This window comes from Triturus cristatus, chromosome 5_1 (genome assembly GCF_964204655.1).
Source record: "Triturus cristatus chromosome 5_1, aTriCri1.1, whole genome shotgun sequence".
Lineage (NCBI taxonomy): Eukaryota > Metazoa > Chordata > Amphibia > Caudata > Salamandridae > Triturus > Triturus cristatus.
The window spans coordinates 151,216,500-151,238,007 of NC_140587.1; the positions used below are offsets into that span (position 1 = coordinate 151,216,500).

At 44.1% G+C, this 21,508-nt stretch overlaps 1 protein-coding gene across 1 annotated transcript in view; it reads right to left on the reverse strand.

The window, feature by feature from the left end:
• The window catches only part of LOC146830447 (nmrA-like family domain-containing protein 1), an 84,546-nt gene that overhangs the window by 61,470 nt on the left and 1,568 nt on the right, over positions 1 to 21,508 (reverse strand). The gene's annotated exons all lie outside the window — the stretch shown is intronic.

The window sequence follows — 21,508 nt, forward strand, 5'->3', positions numbered from 1 at the left end:
GGAATTTAATTTCTGGGGGACTTACTGAGTATTGTATGAAACCATGTTTTCTTATTCAATGTTGACTGTTTCAAGATTTATCTATAAAAATAAATAAATAAATAAATAAAACTACACTCGTCAAACAAACACAAGTGACAAACGTTTTGTACCACCAAGCCCACGTATGCATGCAAAAAGTCTACATCAATCTTAACCCGATTAGCACGTTTAGCATGCTCAATTAAAACGCAAGAGCATTCCTCATGATATTATTTGACATCTGTCCTAGGACTAATCCCTGACGAAGGGTATTTGAGAAACCCGAAATGCATTGGATAAAAAAAATAGTCCATACACTATGAGTTACCAAAAAAATGGAATATGAAGATATAATGTATGAAGAATAAAATACATGAATAGACAAAAAAAAAAAAATGTGTGACACATCTGAATGCCTTCTTGATGGAACCAAAGTAAACAAGCATTGAAAATGCAATAGGTCTCACACTCGTTTAAGTTAAAGCAATTCTGTTTGTAATTAGGTGGCTTTTTAGCTTTGCTTTTATTAGTGTTTTTCAAACTTTCATGTACATAACATGCATATGTATGCATATATGTATATGTATGCATGCATTTATATTTATATAGATATTCAGATTATATATATATGTTTATATATGCATGTATGTACACATACATATATATAAATGCATATGCATATATATGTGTATATGTGTGCGTGTAGAGAGAGGTAGAGAGAGGTGGAGAGAGGTGGAGAGTGAGTAATAGAGAGTAGAGAGTGCGTAGTAGAGAGTAGTAGAGAGAGTAGCAGAGAGTGAGTAGTAGAGAGTAGCAGAGTGAGTGGTAGAGAGTGAGTAGTTGAGAGAGAGTAGTAGAGAGTGAGTAGTAGAGTAGTAGAGAGTGAGTGGTAGAGAGTAGTAGAGTAGTAGAGAGTGAGTGGTAGAGAGTAGTAGAGAGTGAGTAGTAGAGAGCGAGTAGTAGAGAGTGAGTAGTGGAGAGCGAGTAGTGGAGAGTAAATAGTAGAAAGTGAAAAGTAGAGAGAGTAGTAGAGTGAGTAGTAGAGTAGTAGAGAGTGAGTGGTAGAGAGTAGTAGAGTGAGTAGTAGAGAGTGAGTAGTAGAAAGTAGTAGTAAAGAGTAGTAGAGAATAGTAGAGAGTGAGTAGTAGAGAGTGAGTAGTAGAAAGTAGTAGTAAAGAGTAGTAGAGAATAGTAGAGAGTGAGTAGTAGAGAGTGAGTAGTAGAGAGCAGTAGAGAGCGAGTAGTAGAGAGTAGTCAGTCAGTGTCAGTTAGTCAGTGTCAGTCATTGTCAGTCAGTCAGTGTCAGTCAATCAGTGTCAGTCAATCAGTGTCAGTTAGAGCAGCTCTGCTGACCTGGTTCTCTGGCTCTAAAGCAGCTCTGCTGACCTGGTTTCTCTGGCTCTACAGCAGCTCTGCTGACCTGGTTCTCTGGCTCTAGAGCAGCTCTGCTGACCTGGTTCTCTGGCTCTAGAGCAGCTCTGCTGACCTGGTTCTCTGGCTCTAGAGCAGCTCTGCTGACCTGGTTCCCTGGCTCTAGAGCAGCTCCGCTGACCTGGTTCTCTGGTTCTAGAGCAGCTCCGCTGACCTGGTTCTATCGCTCTAAAGCAGCTCCATTGACCTGGTTTCTCTGGCTCTAAAGCAGCTCCGTTGACCTGGTTTCTCTGGCTCTAAAGCAGCTCTGCTGACTTGGCTCTCTCCCTCTAAAGCAGCTCTGCTGACCTGGCTCTCTGGCTCTAGAGCAGCTCTGCTGACCTGGCTCTCTGGCTCTTGTAGAGAGTAGTCAGTCAGTGTCAGTTAGTCAGTGTCAGTCATTGTCAGTCAGTCATTGTCAGTCAGTCAGTGTCAGTTAATCAGTGTCAGTCAATCAGTGTCAGTCAATCAGTGTCAGTGTCAGCTAGAGCAGCTCTGCTGACCTGGTTCTCTGGCTCTAAAGCAGCTCTGCTGACCTGGTTTCTCTGGCTCTACAGCAGGTCTGCTGACCTAGTTCTTAGGCTACAGAGCAGCTCTGCTGATCTGGTTCTCTGGCTCTACAACAGCTCTGCTGAACTCGTTCTCTGGCTCTAAACCAGCTCTACTGACCCGGTTCCATGGCTCTAAAGCAGCTCTACTGAGCCGGTTCTCTCCCTCTAAAGCAGCTCTGCTGACCTGGTTTCTCTGGCTCTACAGCAGCTCTGCTGACCTGGTTCTCTGGCTCTAGAGCAGCTCTGCTGACCTGGTTCTCTGGCTCTAGAGCAGCTCCGCTGACCTGGTTCTATCGCTCTAAAGCAGCTCCGTTGACCTGGTTTCTCTGGCTCTAAAGCAGCTCCGTTGACCTGGTTTCTCTGGCTCTAAAGCAGCTCTACTGACCTGGCTCTCTCCCTCTAAAGCAGCTCTGCTGACCTGGCTCTCTGGCTCTTGAGCAGCTCTGCTGACCTGGCTCTCTGGCTCTAGAGCAGCTCTGCTGACCTGGCTCTCTGGCTCTAGAGCAGCTCTGCTGACCTGGCTCTCTGGCTCTAGAGCAGCTCTGCTGACCTGGCTCTCTGGCTCTAGAGCAGCTCTGCTGACCTGGTTCTATGGCTCTAAAGCAGCTCTGCTGACCTGGTTCTCTCCCTCTAAATCAGCTCTGCTGACCTGGTTCTCTCCTTCTAAATCAGCTCTGCTGACCTGGTTCTCGGCCTCTAGAGCAGCTCTGCTGACCTGGTTCTCGGCCTCTAGAGCAGCTCTGCTGACCTGGTTCTCGGCCTCTAGAGCAGCTCGGCTGACCTGGGGCTCTGGTTCTAGAGCAGCTCTGCTTACCTGCTTCTAGGCTCTAGAGCAGCTCTGCTGACCTGGTTCTCTGGCTCTACAACAGCTCTGCTGACCTGGTTTCTCTGGCTCTACAGCAGCTCTGCTGCCCTGGTTTTCTGCACTCACGATGCACACACCCAACTTCGCGAAAATATATTTAAAAATAATATACGTTTATTATAGGTACAAATATATTATTTTTATAAATATCTTAAATAATCTCTTGCCCTAATATGTATATTAAAGACACATACCTATCATTTTGGAACATACATTTTTTTTGCGGGAGTCGCGCACCAAGCGCGCCACAGCACGTATATGACGTCACGCGGGACCCGCCACCGCGCAAGCATCTCGTACCGTAATGCACATGTGTTGCGAATGCGCGGGAGCAGGAGTCGCGGACTGGTCGCATACCAATCGCGCACATCACGTAATATAAATGTATATGATGTAACTGAAAAACATGCAGGCATCACACACCGTACGTGGATCCTTCACGACTTTTCTAAAATGGCGGCTAGAATCCGCACACCCATCGTGATGTGTACGCTTTGAGTGCGCGGCTCCGAAAATAAATTGGAATTCTTTTTTTTTTTTAAAGGATATAAAATAAATTAAAATAAAAAATGAAAACAACAAATGTAATCAATATTTCAGTTTGAATTTTTATTTTGCAATTATAGAAAAATATATAATGTTATTTAATGAATAAAATACTTATAAATAAACAGTTAAAAAACTGTAGAAAATCAGTACAAAAAAATAGGTATAACTACTATCACACTTAAAAATTAGCATTTAAAAAACCTTTCAAATTCACTGAAAAAAACATAGGTTTCAGAGACGTTATAGTTAGAAATTAGCAGTTAAAAAAGCTTTGAAATTTACTGAAAAAAACATAGGTTTCAGAGACGTTATAGTTAGAAATTAGCATTTAAAAAACCTTAGAAATTCACTGAAAAAAACATAGGTTTTAGGGACATTATAGTTAGCTGGACATATCACTCGTACAAAACCATAGAAATTCCTCCATTATAGTTAGTTCTGCTAACTATAACTCGCGTGCCCGCAATCCACTGCTGATGATGTCACATATTACATAATTCATGACATGGTCAGTGACATCACTGATGACATCACAATATCAAATTTCTCACACACACACACACACTTTAAAAAACATACAATTAAATATTTAAAATACATTAAGTTAGATAAGTCAACAGTAACTTAAAAGTAAAAATATCTAATATACACAAAACATATACATAATCTAATTTAAATATTACAATATAAAATGATTAAGGTTGTCAAATAAATAATATATATTTATTAAAAAATGTTTTTTCAACAATTATGACACCAACATCAAAAATTACTAAGAAATTAAAATTAACAAAGATTTTAACAGTAACATAGCAATTCAATAAAAATAGTGATTTTTTTTTAGGTACATTTAAATAAAATATATTTCTTTACCAATAATATAAACATTAAACAAGTGCAAAATAATTTACAAAACAACACTAGCAAAATTGCTTGCCTTCAAAGGAGTGAGATTAAACTAATCTAATTCCAATTTAAGCAAAAGTAGAAAAAGTACTAAACTCTGGATGAGTTACACTTACTATTCCCCGTACAATGTAAGAAAAAGTAGAGAAAGTGTTGGATTTTGGAGGGGTTACATTTACTATTCCCACTCCAACGTAAGCAAAATTAAAGAAAGTATTGGACTTTGGAATGGTTAGATTTACTATTCCCACTCAAATCAAACATCAGGAAAAATGATGGACTTGGCGGTTAAATTCACTATTCCTACTCCAGCGTAAGCAAATTATTGAAAAGTGTAGACTTTGGGACAGATAGATTTATCATTCCCACTTCAGTCTAAACAATAGGAAATATATTGGAATTTGGACGGGTTGCATTTACTATTCCCATGAAAATCAAACAAATGTAGGGAAAGAGTTGGCTATAGGAGGGGTTACCTTCACTAGTCCCACTCCAACATAAGTGAAAACATGGAAATTATAGGCAGGGTTATATATTCCATTCTAAATCCTACTCATTTTCAAACAAACATTTAAATAGCTACCAAAATGATTAAAACATATTGAAAAAAAAAATATATAGTATATAAACAAATAAAATCAAACATGAGAACAATTTAAATTAACTCCCCAGCCTATCCAATTAACTTGCAACTAAAATATAAATATCCTTTAACTAACTCCCCACCCTATCCCATTAACTTGCATCTAAAATATAATTACTTATTTAACTATAGAATAATAAATACATTTAAAATAGAAAAATACACTTAAATTAATATAAATCAATTTACCTAATTAATCAGTTAAACATTTAACTAAGATAAATTAATAAAAAATAACACAATAAATGTAAATAACAGCTCATGCTATTTACCTGCTAACCCAACAACCGGTTACTAAATTATAAATTACTAATTAAATGCAAAAAAATACATATGAAAAATGACAAGCTATACTTAAAAAGTTGTAAAGCACTTACATTAATGATATTAACACCTAAAAGTATTAGAACTAATATATATGAATAAAAAAATGGTATCTAATACAACTAAATCAGAGTACTGCTATTGTATTTAACCATCTTTTTTAAACCATATATATGTCACCAGCTTGTTCTTCTGATACAGATATATATTCTTCACATTCCCTTTTTAGGTCTTGCATAGGCCGGGAATGCTGCCTTTACGAGGCATCAAGTAATCAGTATGTTGGGGTGAAGCTTCGCCTCTTGGCTGTCATTTCTGTTGCTGCTTCCCATTGGTTTTACTTAGTCATTGCTCTTGCTAGGTGTTTTTTAATTGGCTGTTGATGCGATATTTACTTCAGTTTAGACCGGAAGCAGCAGCGCCTAACTACTGTGTTCGTCCGCGCTCTAAGCGCAATTATACATCGTCCGCTTTTCGGTGTGCACTATATTCTCTTAGGCGGCCACGCGCGCTTTCGATGCTGGCAGGATACTTGCGACTTCTCGCACCATGCCAGGTTCTCTCGCAGGTGCCGTTTCCCACTCTCCCTCCCTAATTTTGTGGAGTTTGTCGCTTCTTGTGCACCCAGTGACAGAACTTCCCACTCAAATCGAGTATGTTTCCTCGCGGGTGCGAGCTCGCACTGAAAACAGTCTACCCCGCCTTCTGGAGAATTCACTTACCAAGGTTTCCCCTGAGCCCGGATGGATGTCACAACCCCTCATTTCTCACAACTACCTAAAAGGCGCGCAAGTCATGCCTTTCTTGAGAAACCCCTTCTGTGGAGATCTGCATGTGATTGTTTTTGAGAAGTGTGGGAAAGTAACATTTGGCAAGTAAATATGACGGAAAGTTCACAGGTAATCATTACCTGTTAACTTTCCGCCATATTGACCAAATTGGGCTTTGTCAGAACGTCCCGCATTACCAGGTAATGCGTGACGTTCTGACAAAAAAAGCAGAGTTTGGTGATTGCTGGTGTCACGTCCTCTTTATGTCACCTATATGAAAGTACAGCAATAGACTTTAGCGGAAGGGGTGCTTTACGGGGGAAGGGACACTTTACAAATTCCATTCCAGCACCATCGCAATGTAAGCACGGCATAGCGCCAAGCGCACCGTGTTCTCTTGGGTACCCCAGCACCAGTGTAAAGCAGTGTTAGAAATGGGATTTCTGGTTGGCTAAGGCTTGCGCCAAAGCCAGGCCGAAACCACCACTCTAGTCAGGGCAAGGGAGTTACACGCCAAAGATAACCCCTGCTCACCCCCTTGGTAGCTTGGCACGAGCAGTCAGGCTTATCCCGGAGGCAATGTGTAAAGCGTTTGCGTGCGCACACAGCAACAACACCCTAGGCCCACCACAAAAGAAACTCCACACAAGGTTATATATAAAAATAGCCTTTGTATTATAAGAAGCACATTAGATAATAATCACACAAATTTACACTGTGCCAACCGGCACTGGGCTGTATCTACAGGGGATTATTTACACACGACAGGGCCAATGGGGCCGCTGTCAAAACCATCACAAATCACCACTGGTAAATGTAGCACAAATAGTAAATGTAGCGCACAACCAGTAACTACTGGTTAAGTTAGGAACTTAGCATTAGATTCTGCAACATAAAACAAAGGATGCATAAATCACCTTGCGCAGGAATCACATAGACATCAAACCACAGTATGCGCCAACTTCATAAACATAACTCTCATGAGGTAATAGGCATCACCGATATAAACAGATTGGGCCTCACATTAGGGCATTGTGCCCTACCAACACTCCACTGATCCCCCTGGCCAACTGGCCTTCCTATGGGGCTCAAATGCTCTTTTGTCCAGAAATGTCAGGGCGTAATCAGAGGACCTCTCACGGGCCCTCGGGCTGCCTCAGCAGCGAAAGCACTGGGCACAAAGCACTCTGACCGTTGGAGTCCCGCTCTGGGACTCTGAGTATAAACTGTGCCCAAAATGTTGCAGTCGCTTGCGTTCCCCCAGGGCAACGGGGAATTAGGCAACACAAGCTCTGGCACTACGGTGCCTCTGGGGCTCTTCACACAAATTACCCCCCTCTTGGTGCAGCTGGAAACTGAGGTGACACCCAAATGTCGCATCTGCCCGCTACGGCGGTGCAGCTGGACCAACAAGCACCGGTACCCTCCATGCCTCGGGAGGGTGTCCCCAGGGGGGAGGCACCGATAATGTGCCTCGATCGCACCCCCCCAGATACACAACACAGCCCCACTCACTGAGGATGCTTCTGCTCTCCCCTGGTGCTGCCTCTGTCACTCTTCAGCGTCGTGGGGCCTGTGCCTGCAGCCAGCTGCCGATGCGAGGCTCTCACTGGCACAGGAGCCTCGCTGGGTCCTGAGGTGCACGTCCCAGCGCGGGGTAGGCTCCCGCCTGGGTTTTCTGGCTTCCTGGAACACAGGCACGACTCCGCCTGTGTTCCGACCGCGCTTTCCTTCCGGACCGCTGGCCTTCACGGGCACACACAGGAGCGTGGGGTAGGCTCCCGTCTGCTTCCTGGCTATGCCACGTCCACATCCTAACACAGGTTACCTGGCTTCCTGTCCGTGCGGGGCTGCGGCGGTGATTTCGGCGATTCCTTTTCTGCGGCACAATACGGGGTGGGCTCCCATCACTAGCACGAAGCCTCTGGCGGGGTGGGCACCCGCTAGGGGTATAAATCAGCGCAAAGTCCCTGGCGGGGTGGGCACCCACTTTCCGACAAACCAGCGTTCCCACCACCAATCACGGAGAACCAAAAGGACGAAAGCACGATTGCGGGGTGGGCACCTGCTCGATAAATGGAATTAAAGAGTGCGATAACGAGGGGTAGGCTCCCTCTTCTCCAAGCAGACAAAGCAGCACAATTGCGGGGTGGGCTCCCGCTCGATCTCCAGCCAAGTAGGGGAATCGCACACGATGCAGCTTTTGCGCTGCAGGCCAGCATCAGTCCTCCTGGGGCAGAACACAGTGCTCACAAGCCCAAAAGTCAAGCGTTTTTAGAAATGAAAAATAAAGCGCACACAGGCGCTGCAGTCCCAAGTCCAGGGAAGTCTGTTAGGATGCAGGGGGGCAAAGGCTGGGCCCAGGGGCCAGCTCACAGGGCCCTCCAGCAGGGAGACAGTCCCCAGTGGCGGTCTCTCCGGGCGCCCAGCAGCAGGCCCCCCTCAAGTTAGGAACACAGAGAGAGAACACTTTACACGGGGTCACAGCCCCTTTTTATACACAGGTTTCCTTTGTCACCAAGGTGCAGGGAAGGGGCGAACCAGATGCAACTGGTTCCTGAGCACTTTGTTTTACTCAGCCCCTCTCCCTATTCACAGGACAGGCCAGGGACATCAGACGCACCACAGGGGGTGGAGCCAGCATTGTGGAGGGAAAGCCCAGCCCTATTCAGGTCCCAGGTGTACTCCTCCCTGCCATCAGCATGCAGATCTCTCCATTCACCATCGGGGCAGACCCATCCTGACTCCTGGAGCCAGGCACACCAGCCAATCACAAGCCAGACAGTCACTTCACATTTATTACACAGACATGCCAGCTTCTAGAAGTGGCACTTCTACACTAGACACAGTAACGCCGCACACATCATCGTGCAGCATTCAATCTCACGAGTTCGCACATACCAAACTCGACCCTGCACTCCTCTCACATCAGGATTTAAAACGGTCACTCAGATCCCCATGCATTCCTACGGGAGGGCAGATCAGTCTCACTAAATGTAACACAGAGCGCACGCACTTTACACTGGGACAGTGTTAAAGTGCCTAGAGGCCTAAAACAACCAACATCAGGTCACATTAAAAGGCAAAATGTTTTAGGGGTGAACCTGCCAGAAGGGCCAAGTCCAACAAGCAGCACTCACCAGCACGCGTTGCAGGAAGCATACCATAGTCTCAAGTATCCCGAGGCCGTCCTCCAGCTGGGCACGCGGTGGGTCCCTGCCGTTAAGGTTTCTCTAAGGTGAGACATTGTTGAAGCCGCTCCGTCACCGCAGGAGTTAAATGCAGACATGCCAACCCTCCCGATTTAGGCGGGAGACTACCGATTTGAAGGCTAGTCTCCCGCCTTCCGATTCATGCATCTAGAAACCCGATCTTTACAGGCGAATAAACGGCCCGCTGCTGTCTGCGAAAGAAAAGACTCACCCCTTATCACTATTGTTTCCTGCTCCTGCACACAACCGGCTTTCACTTCAATAAAGATAAGGCAAAACAAGGGCTCCCCTGCTGCTCTCACAGTGGAAGCTTCCGCATGGAGACAGTTGACATAGAATGCTGGGGTGTTATATATACACATTATTATAGTTAGGATAGTTCACGCAAATGTGATTTATTTATTTTTTACACAACTCTCATACTGGGAAGAAAACAAATATCTGGTTACACTCGGCTGTGTGTTAGGAAAACTGTTGCTAAAATGTACTTTAATTTTAACCTTTACGTGGCTAGAAAAAAATACACAACTGCAGCAGTGTGCATAAGCAATGGGAAAGCACAGTGAAAACAGAGGCCATGTCACATTATATGAGCATTGTTGTTGAATCACGAAATATCTTTATAGTACACATACATGCCAAAATACCCGATTGCGATGAGAAAATCCTGATTGCGATGAGAAAATCCCGATTCCTGAAGCCAAATATAGCTTTATTATACCCATCACCATAATGAAATTGCCTCTGCTTCAATAGAAGTCCCTGGGTAATCCATTCTCTCGATTTTTTGTCAAAATATCCCACTTTTCGAATCTAAAATGTTGGCAGAAACCGGTTGTGCAGGATGTAAGTTTTAGGATTACAGAGCAGGCAAAAAAACAGAACACGCTGCCACCAAGCCGGCACCTGGATCAAAGTCAAGGCCTGTCTGTGAAGTCGTCACAGGTCCTTTAATTTAACCAGATACCTTAAAACGTCTCAGACATGTGGCCCTGTGTCCTCTCGGCAGGACTAGGCTAGGCCCAAATCACGAGACCCAGATGTATGCAGAATAAAAGCTTGCGTCGAGGACCACTCCATTAGTTAGTTGGGCGCGCTGGGAATGCATAAAACAATATTCTGTGCAGTAGCGCCCTCAGTGTTCTTTGGAATTTAATATTGATGAGATAAGTGCAATAATAAATGCTTGCTTTTTAATATGAAACTAATACGCTGTTTCAAAGTGATATAATAACCCAAATTAATGGTACTCAATATACTGATTTCGGAAGGAAGGGAGGCAAAGGTGGGATTGACTCGCATTCTAACTCGATATCTGCACAGACGCTAATGACGAGGCACCTCCCTTCTTAGGCCTGGGTCACCTGTGGGGGTGAGGTATTTATTGCACCTGGGAAATTAAAACACTTCGGGGTTCAGCGTTTATCAGGTGTGGAGAATTCTGAGGTGTTCTTGTGAAAATGAAGAATTACATGTGGAATTCAGTGTGCCCCAGGACACCATTTCTTGGGCATTTTCACGCTCTATAAATGCCACTTCTTCCATCACTGTAATTTTTGACCTGAAACATTTGACAGGTTTCACCCGGCAAAAGTCATCAGATGGAAATGACTGCAGTGTTCACCACCACACACATTATAACTGCAGTCCCTGTGTAAAAAGAGGTTGGAGGAGGGATCCGAGTTTAGCAGCTCGCTTGGACTATGGCCCTTACTCGCGTGCAAACATTGAAACATGGTGAATGTCGTGTTACATAAAAGATGTCCTACAGGTTCTGGTCTTGTCACACCCTGGAATATTTTACTTTGTGACATTGCTGGGTGGGCCCTGTCAAGGAACTAGTTGGAATTCCGCAGTCATGGTCAGGGTATGAGACCCGGATCCCAACCCAGCACTGACAACCCCTAGAAAAGTGCACCCGATGCCGCCCATTTCCAGCTGTAGGGTGTGTTCCTTCTCCTACATTCTTCATAAAGTGTGGGACGACTGCCACTGCACATCAGAGCCTCCTCATCACTCCTGGAATTCTACAAGAAGCTGAATGAGTGGCTGTCGAGTGGTCCCACTAGGCAACTGGTGTGACTACACTCACACCTGCTCAGCGCTGGGATACCCCCCCCTTTGTGATAGCGCTATGTTTTAACATTTGTAGAGGGCATGGCTGCCTCAGCAATAGGGCGTCCCAGCACTAGTCTCGACAGAGAGCCAACTGTAGGGGGAGATAGGATGACTGAGCCGGCAGAGCGCCAGATAAACTGAATGTTACCGTCGCACACAGTGTGACCACTTCAGATCAATGCCTCTTGCCTTTGTGGAACAGAAATCATAGCATCTAGTAAGGAGCCGTGCATAAAATAAATCCATTCAGGCATGCTTTTGTTACCATGGTGGCTGCTCTGATACAGCCTGGCACCACCAGTATTATCTTTTGAAATGTAATACTTTCACTTTTCTAAATTACTTGTGGAAAACTCCAGCATGGGCAGAAACCAGCAGCAAAGTACTCATGACCAGTATTCAGGTGAGGACAAGCATTTGCAATGCAATAGGTCTTGCATTTGCGATAGTTTAAGCCATTGGCCTCGTAAATGACAATACCCATTATTTATCTGTTTTCAAAACCAATACATAAATAAAAGGCATTGTTATTTACAATGCCAATAGCTCTATCTTTCGCAAATGCGAGACCTATTGCATTGCAAATGCTTGTTAGTTTATATAGTTTGGATCTCAGCAACTCGGTTATCATGATTCGTACCAAATTCAGAATACATGTAAGGAATCAAGTGTGATTTCATGAAAACGAGCCTTGTTCAAAGATGGATATACATCTTTTGATAATTTCTTTTAAAGCTCTATCCGCTTTTAGGGTAAAAACACGGATAATTGTATTCCCTATCACACAGTCTATATGAAGTGCAAGCGAACATATGGTCATGTGTATAATCAAACATGACGCCAGATGACAATTCGTCGACTACAAATACAAAACAGTCCTGCCCAAGGGGGCCTTGTAATGTCTCTTCTCTTTCTGTTTTACTGAACATAATCCATAAATAACAGTGTCAACCGCAAATGCAACACAGTCCTGCCCAAGTGGGCCTTGTAGTGTATTATCATGCTGTTTTACTGAACTTCGTCCCGCCCAAGTGGGCCTGTGGCATCTGCCATATATGCTCAATACTCCGTCATGCGACAAATTTGTCGAATGAAAGTCACTTGTGTTCCTCACAGTTTGAGAATTTTCCATAAGAAATGTTGTTAATTTATGCAGTTTTCTCCAGTATCTATAAAGACCTATTTACGAAAAACGGAAAACAAAATATCAAAAAGCAACAATACATAAAATCCTATATACACTTTAAAATATTAAATTTAAAAAAATAAATAATTTTTTTCTTCATTGTCATATCGATCCATCTATATCACACTCAATGTATTATATAATTTAATCTATGTTGGTGATATTTGTGAATCTTAACCAGCTTGTGTTCTACTAATATCGTAATTCTCTTATCCCAAGTTATCCAAGTTGTATAGCTAGTTCTTCACTAGAATTCAAACCCACAGGAAATAGTGTCCCAAATTCAATGATATATTTAGATTCTAAAACTCTGAGTTGGCGCTCTCTATCACCACCTCTCATCTGTAGTACTACCGCATCCAAAACTACAAATGATAAAAGTTTGTCATTTTGGCCATGGAGAGCTTTAAAATGACGAGCTACAGTATACTGCTCATTATTGTAATGTATTGCTCGCTTAATTAGTATGGGAACAAGATTACCTACTTATTACACTAGATGTGACAAGTTTAAACACATCTATTCGACATGACTTGGGGATCCATGCCATTCGCCACTTTCTACGGGCAAGATCAATCTCACTGTCAAAACAAACCGTAAGCGTTGCCTGAGCCTCGCTTAAATGTTCTCCCTATTTTATGTTTGTGTAGTAGGATGCAAGCTTGTGTCCCACTTGTCAGTATTTGTGTTTGTTTATATCCAAAAAAACTTGCTGATAAATTAAATATTGAACCTCTGTCCGGCTGGATAAGTTAACCAATACAGCACTGATTGGGTCTGTATTCATTTGTTACTTCCTATCCCTACCTCCCTAGGGACCATTGCAGCACAAAATAATTGATTCCCGAGGTCCCTGGCTGACTTTACTTGGGTCCCCTTGTTGTTTGAAAAGATACATCTCAAATTATAATCAGTCATGGCATCAGTGATAACATCATCCAGTGACTGAGTGTTTTTAAAAAGGTTTCAGTGTTTAATATATACCAAGGTGTATTGGTGTATGGGGACTGTATGGATGACTCAGTGGGTGCATGACTGACTGTATAAGTGAGTGATTATGTGTCTCAGTGAATGTATGGGTGAGTGGCTGGTTGTGTGAATGTGTGTATCTGTCTGTCAGTTGAAGTCTAAGTGGGTGTATGAGTGTTAGTGGGTATGTGAATGGCTATATGGCTGATTGATTGGTTGTCTGACTATGCCTATGGTTGTCTAGGTGTCTGTGTTTGTGGGTGAGGAGGTGTGTGACTGCCTGTATGGGTGAGTGTCTGTATGGCTGTGTCGGTGATGGAGTGCATGTGTCAGTATGGGTGAGTAACTGAGTATGTGAAAGGCAGCATACGTGAGTGACAGGGTATATGAGTGACTGTATGTGTGAGTGAGTGTATGTGAGTGGCTATATGAATGAGTGGATGCTTCTGTAAGTGACTGTATAGCTGAATATGTGTTACTATTTTGTATGAGTAAGTAAGTGGTTGGGTGTGTAAATGGTTGGGTGAGTAAGTGGCTGTCTGAATGACTGAATGGGTGAGTGTCTAGGTGTGTGAGTAGTTCTATGGGTGACCCACTCAGTGTGTGAGCACCTGTATGGCTGTATGAGTGGCTATGTCAATGGCTGTATTAGTGAGTGAATGGGTCTGAGTGGCAGTATGGGTGAGCGAGTGGATGTGTGTAGATCAATGAATCAGTAAGTGGGTGTGTAAGTACTGGTATCGCTCTGTGAATAAGTTTGTTAATGGTTGTGTGGGAGTGGCAGTGAGTGTATAAAAGATTCTATAGGGGTGTAAGTTGGTGCGCCAGATATGCTGTGGATGATATCATCACTGATGTCATTTGAGAGGTCAGTGAGTTCACTGACCATGTCATGAGTGATGTAATATGTGAGGTCATAAGCAGTGCACTGCAGGGGCGCGTGTTATAGTTAACTCCACTAACTAGAACGGCTGAATTTCTCTGGTTTTGTAGGAGTCAAATCTGACCCGAACTATAACATCCCTGTTACCTTTGTTTTTTTCAGTGAATTTCCAAGGTTTTTTAAATTCTATTTGCGAACTAGAACGTCCTTGTAACCTTTGTTTTTGTCAGTGAATTTTTAAGGTTTTTTTTTTTTTAAATGCTAGTTGCCAACTAGAATGTCCCTGTAATCTTTGTTTTTGTGAATTTCTAAGGTTTTTTTAACTAGCAGTCACGTTTGCAGAGTGGTGCAGAAAAGGAGCTAGGCCTCCAACCAGCTCTGAGGAATTCCGCTGCGTAGGACTTACAGGAGGTGCCAGGAGGGATTCTTGGCTTCCAAGGTCCCTCAGGAGTAAAGTGTACATCATCCCCCTACCAGTAGTGCGCCAGGAGGTGCCTTTGCAGAGTGTGAAGAAAGGGGGCCGTGGCCTCCAAAGACCTCTTAGCAATCCCACTATGTGGTACTTCCTGGAGGTAAGAAGAGGGGTAGTTGGCTCCAAGGACGTCCTTGTGGACAAACTACCCCTCCTATTACCTCCAGTAAGTCACGCACAGCAGGATTGCTGAGTTCTCATAGCAGGCCACGCCCCCTTTTTCACCACTCTGCAAACGTGCTTCCTGGCACGCTCTTGGTTGGGGGATGAAGCCTCCTTCACTGCTGGGGCTCGTTAGGGGCCAACTAGCCTACCTGTTACCTCCAGTAAGCCCCACACAGCGGGATTGCTGAGAGGTGGATGAAGGCCATGCCCCCTTTCTCCACCACACTGCAAACACGCTTCCTGGCGCGCTTTTGGTTGAGGAGTGAGGTCCCCTTGCCTCCTGAGGGTCCCTGGGGTCCAACTAGTCCTCCTGTTACCTCTAGTAAGCGCCATTTGTATCTTCTAAATTCTGTTTTTCGATATGTTTGTAGTGACAATAGTTTTGACACATTCATTTCACACAATATTTTTGCATACATGTTTTTGTCATTTCCCCTGCGAACCCCCGCTGCACATAAGTTTCGGTCACTCTTGCAAAGTTTGCGAGGAGGGCCTGGCCACAGGACAGGGCCGCTGGCCAACCACTGCTGCATGGGCCCTACTGTCAAACACTGCTGCTAAGAAGGCAGTGTACAGCAAAGGTTGGCTACACAAAAGGTTAGACGCAGGGCTTGATAGTACAAAACCAGAATCTGTGCTCCAAAGGGGTTGGCAGATTGGTGGATTACATATAGAGTTGGGCAACAAGCCCTTTCTGCGAGATGATAAAGTCCATGATCAAGGGGCCTTGGCTGAGCAACTCCTGCTGCTGAATTCCAAAGTCTGTATGCACTAGGGTTTAGCCACACAGTGGGATGGGCATGGTGCCTGGCTTATTGCCATCCTCAACTGTGCATAACCTGCGGCACTAGGAAGTGCAGAATGTGTGCCTCCTTTACTACAGATCAAATGCAGACTTTATAGCGGGGTGGCATGGCACACTACCAAGGGCCCGGGATGGGGGCATATCGGGCACTGAGAGGCTTCCCCTGCTTGGCTGGGTTCAGAAGCTCTGACCGGAGCCTCGGTGGGCCCCAAGGTGGGCTTCCACCCATACAGGGCTTGGTTTTTTCAGTGACTTTCTAAAGTTTTTTTAATTCTAATTCCCAACTATAACGTTTCTCTAACTGTTGTTTTTTTTAAGTGAATATATACACATATACATACATACGCGCGCAGGTAACAGGTTCTAATCTTGAGAAACATTTTCCATTGGCTATGCAAGTGAAGCAGACATCATGTGATGTGTTGCAAGTCATTGTAAAACTTGATGTTTTGACCGTTGACATTTTTTTAATCTGAAAGCAATATTATTATGTAGCCAAATAGAATGTGTGCTGTATAAATTGCAGCTTAGAGTAAGTACACATATGATGATGATGCACTGGATATTATTGAAGGAATTAAAACAGGTTCCAAGATAGCAGCACCAACTCTCATTCTGGTATCAACGCTCAGGGTAGGTGATGTTGGAAGCATTCTTCATCTCTTGGCCAAGTTTTAAAGAGATGAGGCAGTTTACATCTCTTTGTTTCCCCATATGCCCTGAAGAATCTGTAAGCCTAGATTTTTTTCTGCCTACTTAGGGACAATAAAAGCCTTCTATTCGAAAGTGGGCTGGTTGACCTTTCTCTTATATCTACTCTCTGCTCTATTTTCCAGCACAGAACACTGTCTTCAGGAGCAGCTTGCAAGGACGGCTTTTTTTATTTTTTAAGTCTTGCGTTACCCAGACATTTTGATTTTAGTAAAATTCCACATGCAATATACTTATGTATAGGAGCTTTCATCCAGTCTTATCATGCATTGGTCTGTTGTGTCATTCACAGTTCTCTTCCACCCACTACCACACACAGCATGGTGCAGTGGGTCATCGGATAACATTATTGTGAGTGACAGCAGTCTGCTCTGTCATAAGGAGGACATCCGGACACAAAGTAGTTTCCTTCAATTCCATTGACATACATTTAGTTTTTTGAGACAAAATATATGTTTACTTTTTTCCATTTATTTTTTATTTTTGCGAGGGCCCAGCAGCTCCCATAACAGTGACATTCTATAAACAACGGAAAAATAAACATTGACTAAACCAAAAGACTGGCAGCCAATGCTAAACTGATTGCATTGGACAATGCCCTCCCTGCCATACTGTCCGGCCTCACAAGTTTTGCCCCTCTGTTTGAAAACTCTTGAGCTCGAGGCACCACTTGTGCATAACTAGGCCAGGAAATTGATGGACAAACCTACCAGAGCATAGAGGATTAACCTGCGCACTTCAGCTCCACTACTTCTGCACAGACGAAACCACCTGCCGGTCGCTCTTTGAGGAACGATCCTTGGCAACTGCAACTCTTGTAATCTTGTTTTTTTCACACATGTAAAGCGCTCTGATACCTCCGGGTCTAGCCAGCGCTATATAAAACGTTTCAAATAAAAAATAAAAAAAAGAAGAAAACTTAGACTCCAAACCTACCTTTGGTAAATACATGTCATTCCGAAGACATTCCGTAATCCCTCTATGAAATGTAAATACATTTTTTTATAAACTGTACTGTTCCTTTAATATATTTCCACCCGCCTTCCCAACACATTTTGTTTTTTTGCAATCCAAATTCAACTTTATGTATGGCACACAATGTTTGAGGTACTCCGGGTGTAATAAAAATGTGCTCTGGACATACTTGGCGATAGAGTCATACTATATAAAACACTTAAAAGTGGCTATTGGGTCATGGAGAACAGTTTGGTCCATGTCACCAAAGGCAGAATGATCTAGTCCTGGGGTTTTCTTTTGCCAGTCGTTTTTAGGTGTGTACAATCAACTGAATGAACTGAATCAAAACCACAGCTGGCAAAATTCACTTGCTTGCTTAAAAAAAAGCCACAGGAGCGACGGGCTGCATGCTTGGTGACATTGAGTCATCTAGGAGCCTTGCGTTGGACACTCGAGTTCTCAATACATCACATAATCCTTTAATGTTTTGTTATACAAAATCTCTTGGGTGACAGGTGGGTCGTGGGTTATAGATTGGTATTTGGGGGGTCCTGTTAGGTGGAACCTCGTCAGACTGATAGTCTGTTTGCTATCGTAAACGTATGCATCACTGGTAATAACTGAGGGGTGTGAAACCTGCAGAATGTGAATACATGACTGGTGGGCTCTAAGTGCAGGTAGATAAGAGCTATCAAATAACATCTGATGAGCAGATGTTGGGACAAACTCCATAGGGTGCTGTGCCGCTGAAATTGTGGTTACTTAGTGGGTATGATGTCTACGTCCGGTGCTGGAGAAGGGGTGATCGTTGGCTGCTTGCATATGTTTAGGCAATATCACTTTGCATTCTGTGAAGTGTACTTTCAGATCACCGGCATATACGTTCCAGCGAGATGACGTGGGAGCACTTTCCATCTAAATACAGGTGAGTAATATTGGTCGGGTGTGTAGAAATCCTGCGCTAGAAGCGAGTATAATTCAATATACAAGGTTAGAAAGTGGTTAATCGATAGAAATGCACGGTCACAAATATAGAACTGTCAAAATGTAATAACGGCCTTAGAGATCGGACATCGAACTACGTGTCCAACATTAACTCCCTGTTGAAAAGTGCTGGTCGGGTTGCACATTTTGAAGGAATGTCACGAGAAGCTACTCATAGTTTGAAAATGTACAATTTGAGAGGGATGGTGTCTGATGTATGGGTAACAACTGGGGGTGATGTCCTAGGACAGGTGCCCATGGGTGCAAGATATGAGGGTTGGTGATGCAGCCTTACTTTGCTATATGTTCCCCGGCAACATGATGTTGACAGGAAGAGGGTTCACACCCTGCCACAACTCTCCCCTTTCACTCACCTCTGGGGCCACATAAGATATAAAGGTGGGCTTAGCAGGTTTCGGTCCTCCGACGTCTCCCAATGCCCCCAACATCTCGCAGGAAGCCAGGTGTATAGGTTACCTTTTCCTCCACTACTACCTCAGCCCGCCCGACACAACCCACAATAAACAGACGGACCGTCTCCGTACATGGACACAGAAAAGGGACTACAACGACAAAACTCAAGACAGCCATTGACTAATAGAAAATGTTCTAAACGCCGAAGGAATTCGCCATATGGCACAAAAACAGCAGCCATCTTAGAAGTTTTAACTTCTACTGTCGAATATGGAACAAAGCCATACCGCTGTTATTAAATCGGATAGTTTTTACAATTTCCTCTCATAGTGGAGTTATATTTTCAATGTAATCGATCTTATTTTCATAGTGCTTAACTCTATTTTTAAATGCCATTTCATGTCTGATTCAAAATGTCTATTGCTTAGTGCTGCTTTATTAGGCAGCGTCTCAAGTAAGTAAGGGAAAAAAGTGCAAGAACATAATATTACAGTTAACTCACGTCGTATTAATGGATTCTGATTCGCACCAAACCCTTTTCTGTTCTTCCTTGTAGAAAACTCGAGCGGGAGACTGTATGTAGCTCTGTTGTAGCCAGCTCGAGGCAACTGTCATTTTGGATCAGTATTTTCAATAGCATAGGGCCCTGTGACTTTTCAGTAAATTAAGGTAAGGTTTACACCTGAAGCAGGTAGGTGTAATCAAGGTCTTGTAAAGCCATGAGCCCAACCAGAGCTGTCCACTTTTCAGTAACAAGCATTGGCCGCACGGCCGTAAAAGTAACGCCCGCGCTGCCGTGAAAACGATCGCGATCAAAGCGAAAGTGATCGCGAGGACGCGCTCTGTGGGAAGCACGCGAGTGGTGTGCGCACAGCGGTGATCGCGCTGGAAGGGAGGCAGATGGTGGCTGTGCGCGTGAACGCAAGCATTAGGCCAGCGAGGTCTGGTAGCACTCTGAAAACCCGTATACTAAATGTCTCGCAGAGCAGCACATGCGCTGGCTCAGGCGAGACCTAAAAAAGGGCTTCTAGTCCTCCCTGTTGCTTACAATTTGTTGGCTTGCATGGCACTCTTTACAGCCTCCTAACTGATCACTGCAAGCCTAACATAATTTCTGTTCCTCTCTGTCAAGGAGGGACCAAGCACTGATTGATTCAACTTACTCAGAGTCCGTCCGCTGCACCGGACGCGATTGAGGTACTATTTCGTTCTTTTTAACTAGCGCCCTGCCAACAGAAGGTGTGTAACTGGCAAAAATGTGCCCTGCAGGACAAACAAAATTGCAAAGGTTTATCATCTATAGTTAACTTTCTTTCATTTTGCCAATTCTTCTTTTCTCACTTTGCACTCCTGTTTGGTTTTGTTTTTGCTCTGGGCGCTGTTCTCAAAAGAAGATGGGTATCTTGTTCTATACATTGCAAAGCAACATGGTTTCGTTCGTATGTATAATTTTTAAAATTATGCAGTGCAGAACACACCAATCCACCCCACTGCAATAAGCCTCACTCCAATCCACCCCAGCTCGCCCCACACCTTCCACTCAATTCAACCCACTCTACTCAATCCAATACACCCCAGACCAGTCCACCCCACTCGCCCCAATTCACTCCAATCCACCACAATCCAATCCCTCCAACCCACCCCACTCAATCTGCCCACTCCCGTCCAAAACAATCTGTCACACTTCAATCAATCTGCCCCACTCCAATCCAGCAGTCAAAATTAATCTGCCCCACTCTAATCCAAAACAATCTGCCCCACTCCAAAACAGTCAGCCCCACTCTAATCTGCCCTACTCAATCCAACGCAATCTACCCCACCGCAATCTGCCCTACTCCAATCCAAAACAATCTGCCCTGCTCCAATCCACCTACCCTCCAATGTGCCCCACCCCAGTTCAGTCTAGTCCACTCAAATCCATTCCACTCTACCCCACTTAGTCCAATCCACCTCACTCCAATTCCCTCAACCGAATTTAACCCACTCCAATCCACAACACTTCAATCCAATCAACCACAATCCACCCCACTGAAATCCAATCAAACTCACACCAAAAAATCCACCCACTTCAATTCTCCCCAGTCCAATCCACCCACTCAAATCCAGCCCACCCACTGCAAACCACTCCAAAGAAATTAACCCCAATGAAACCCACCCCAACTCAATCCGCTCTAATTTAAGGCACCCACCTCAATGTAATCCACACCACCTACCCCAATCCAATTTACCCAATCCACGCCACTTCAGTCCAACCCTATCCAATCGACCCCACTCCAATCCAACCCACCCCAATCCAATTTACTCCAGCACACCCTTACACTATCTAATCCACCCCACTCAAATCCAATCCAATCTAACCCAGTTCACCCCACCCCAATACATTCAGGCCACCCCACTCCAATCCACCTCATTCCACATTATTTGAAGCCACCACACTCTAACCCACCCACCCAATCCATCCCACCCTAGTCCTATCACTTAAATGCACCCACCTCAATCCAATCTAATCCACCCACTGCAATCCATCTCACCCCATTCCAATCCACTACCTCAATCCACACCACCCTAAACCACTAAAGTCTATGACACTGCA